The sequence below is a fragment of the Haliotis rufescens genome, unplaced genomic scaffold, assembly GCF_023055435.1.
Source record: "Haliotis rufescens isolate VD_foot unplaced genomic scaffold, xgHalRufe1.0.p SCAF_98, whole genome shotgun sequence".
Lineage (NCBI taxonomy): Eukaryota > Metazoa > Mollusca > Gastropoda > Lepetellida > Haliotidae > Haliotis > Haliotis rufescens.
In genome coordinates, this window is record NW_025964392.1 from 878,255 (window position 1) to 882,719 (window position 4,465).

Genomic DNA, 4,465 nt, shown 5'->3' on the forward strand with positions numbered 1-4,465 from the left:
ATATATATATAAAAGACACAATTACCTAGTTGGATCATTTCACATTGTGATCTCCTCACTTCAATATGGGTGATTTACTGGAAAAACATCTGTCTTTTCTTCAGACACTACTGCAGGCTAATGTGAAGCAGAGAAAAGCTTTACTTCAATATGTGTCATGTGAACAAATGCATGCTATTAATAGCATGATGTTAAACATTTTGAAAGGGAATATTCCACTCTCACTGATGGATAAAACTCGCTTGCACCGTCATAGGTTTCACATTAGAACATTGGCTGCCAAAGAAGGTTTTCCCAATCGGATTAAAAAGGAGGTGTTGATAAGACATCATTCCATCTTGCCTATTTGCATTGCTGCACTGTTAGATTACCTACATCATGAGCAGACCTATGGTTCTCCTGAACAGGAACACATACCAACGTCTAATAGACAACCAGGAAAAGGAGAAGACAGTGACACAGGAACAACAGATAATGACAGTGACTCCAGATCAGGAGACGAGTCCTCTGAGACTGAATGAGACCCCTGAAGAAATCACCCATGATGAAGCACAGATTAAAGCGAATACGAACTTGATTCTGGATCTACTTCTTAAGGATGTGTCATTAACTAAAACGATTGGCAAACTTGCCAAACTATGGTACTTTATCAAGGATCAGATCAGAAATGCTCACTTCAGACTGAATAATCAGTTAGAAATTGTTTTAGATAATGAGAATGTGTGGATCGGAACTAACGTTATTGACCTCATTCGTTTTACTGTGATGCATCGTGGGGCTGTTCCTTCAGGCTACCGTGACTTTCTCAATCTTTTAAAAATGCTCCATGTACCGAAGCGGCTTTTGTATAAGCCAGATGTCAAGAAAAAAAACGACAAAAGAAAAAAGGCAAAATCATCTTTATATATAAAACGACAAGCACAACATGGTGTACCCGGTGCTAACACTACTGCAAAATTAAGAAAACTAGAGTCTTTCTAACTGTACATGTACATTGAATTCATGATATGTATTCTATGTAACTTTCAGATTGTAAAGCAATAAAATAATGCTAACACATGCGACTTTTAGTTATTACTATCTTCCATGTTCATGAGGACTCTGAGCTGCATCTCAAGTCTTTCTTTTCTGTCATTGCAGAAGAAATTACTATGCATATAATCCGAGTCATTGTAATGCACAGTGTGCTGATCCTGAAACTCTAGCCCAAGGCTTACCCTCTGTTGCTTGGCTTTTTCCAAGATGGTATGAAGGGGCAGCTCATTCACTGCACGATCAAAGTATTGAGTAATACACTCGTCACTGTTCATCATGAGACACTGGTGATGTACTTGCGATGGATGATTAACTTCACATCCATAACAATTATCACAACATAACTTCCGAACAAGTCTCTGGAGTTCATTGAGATAGTGAGTTTCCAAGACGCCTACGAAAAGTCTTTTGTTTCGACGCAGCTGTAAGCGATTGGTTATTTGTCTCCTGTTGATGTGATCTTCACGCACAGTTACTGAATAGTTGGGTGTTTGATGATTCTCGTCTTGATGGAACATTCTTCTTGCACGCTGTAAACCTGCCTGCATGGCATCCTCATGGCTTCTTCGGAAGCTTCTGCCTTCATAATACAGTATGTCATTGCCGCCGTTTCGTCTTAACTGGTAAATGAATCCGGTGGTACTCATGTTGCTGTAATCATAAAGATAATTAAATGAGTGAAACACTTTAAGTGTGATGATAACAGCAATTATTACTATTAATATTAGAATTATTATTATTGTTAAATTAAAAATGGATAACATTCGGCAAAAAAGGAGGAGGGTACCTGTATCAATCACCCATCTCTAAAATGTGGAACTTGAACAGCATTACCACATACTCTTAGACTGGTGAATACCCATAGGGTAAACTATATATACCATCCTCTAGTACATAACGTTTATCATCTAAGGGGGATAATGCTATTTTGCTCAATGACTCAGTGTATAAAGTGTTATTGTGAGAGCGAATGAGTGAATAGGAACAATAAAAAGGTTTCCTCTCCAGGAGACTGTCTTTGTATTTCTTATGGGTCAATTGCTTAGCAATGACAGATTTCTTTATTCCTTTAGCTGTCTTTTGGTTTGACACAGTGTTCTCATCTGATTGTATCAAAAAGGAATACATTTTGCTTTTCAACCCTACAAACTCTAAAATGATCTTTCCTGCAGCTTCATCCTTCATCTTTCCTGTGACTTTTTTGTTTTCATTCGAATACAATCCTTTAGGATCGTTCTGATCATAATTGGAAGTATCAAACAAATGCAGATTTTGCTTCATGAATATGTAGGGATCAAGCAAAGTCTCGTGTGGAGGGGCATGAATGTGCAAAAAGAGACTGTCTGTATCTGTCATGAGCAAGTCCAATCGTTCTGGTCCATATTGCTGTTGCATGACGTCATAATAGAAAGAAAGGATTTGAAATTTGGCTAAATCCAAAATGCTGAAACCAACAGCGATAGGTTGATCTAAATGGACAGACACTTGCTCCATTTCCACGGACACAACATCTTCTGAAAACACTTTCACCTGCTTGAAATTGGTTTTAGCTACATAACTGCGAAATTGCTGTCTTTTGGTCACTAAGTGCACGGATTTCCGCTTGCGTTTATTCATACAGAACCTGCCAAACACACAATTATTCATAAGTTTATATCGGTCCTTGTCACAGGCATCAGTTGCGTGTTTGCGACTTTCCAAATTTAACTGAACATAGGGTTTCAACCAGGGACCTTGCTTGAACTTTAACACCCTATGAATGTGTTGGAGGACTAGCCCATGTCTCAAATACAGTTGCAAAGTTTTGAAATGAACCACATAGTTCAAGCGATCTTTTAAAGTAGCAAACAATTTCTTGCCTGAGGGTTTTTGACACTGGGAGGTATAGAACTGGCTGAGTAACTCTTTGTGATAAGGTGAAAAGTCCTCAAAGGGAATGTTGTCATGGGTAGGAGCCATGGGGAAAGCAGCATGAAGTTTGTGTAAATGTTTAGGATAGTGCAAGTCCACTTCCAAAATGTAACCTGTATCCCCTTGGGTATCTATTGTAACCCAATCAATAGTTTCATAATCTTGTGCTGACATGAACTGATAGTTACCAATAGGTAGGGGTTCCAGCATAACTCCAGAATAAAGACTGTTAAAGTCCATGTACAGAAGCACTGAGGCCTCTTTTTCTGGGTTATAATTAGTCATGTATTCATTGTTGCTTTCGGCAAATTTCTTACCGATGACAGACACGCCTCCCCGAATGGAATTTTTCCACAAAATTGTAACTATCTACATCAGTGAAGAGATCAAGCTTGACCCCGGTGACTTTCAGTGCTGCATCAATACAAAACCCAGGCATGGAATAGTAGTGACAGATGTCAAGTCCATAATCTGCTAAACATCCAGTTCTGAATGTTTCGACAATATCAGCCAACAACAGTGTGTCTACAACCACATACAACCGTGTAAAGTCAGACATTGTGTTGCATGCGAATGTATGCCACAATTCATGGGCAAAGACATAGTCTTCATCAGTAATACCTTCATCACTCAAGGAACTGTAGAAGGATTCTTTAGGTGGCAACTGTGTGTCATTTAATTTTTCCCATGAATCCATGTACTCATAAGGAAAAGGAAGCTTTCGAGTCATTATACCAACATGCTGTGGGAACTGCTCTTTCAAGAAAACAAATCTGTCTAATCCTTTATTCATCTGATTCTTAGTCAGAGCATCTAAAGAGCTTTGCAAAAATTTGCAAGAATCTAGGAAGACCAGATCATTGTCCACAGTAAAAGACAGAAACTGTTCAGAATTATGGGGTATGATCTGAATACTTCTCTCTCCAAATTCACGTGCTGTTTCAAGAATAAGATGCGTATCATAATGCTCTGAATTATGCAACATCAGATACACTTTCTTTTGCAGCTGGAAATTTAGGTTACACTTGTTGTGTAATACTTGTCTAAAAGCACCACTGAGATGGTCATGATCTAACACCCTATCTTTCCCTAACTCTTTTCCACATAATCCACACTGAGTTGTGTTTGCTATGGTTGTCCTATCCTGATGAGATAATTGCATGGGAACAACATTGGCAAAGATCTCCTTAATTTCATCATATTCTCTTAAAATGTCTTGAATAAAGTGTTCTGCTGCATCTGAACCTACATAGGTTTGAACAGATTTCGAATACAGCTGCTCTGAACAAATAACTTTGTAAGCATAGGCACAAGGAACATGTCTGTTCAAACGCGATGCATGATTTTCGACCGGCAACAGCAAACTTTCAAAATCGGCCACAATAAGAAATTTAGCTCTTTCTGTTTTAGCTTCAGATCGTAATCCAAACTGATAGACTGCTTTCTCGGGTTTAGGCATATTGACACGTTGAGCTTTATCAAAACAATACCCCTTGTGCTTATTCAACCTTTCTTGTGA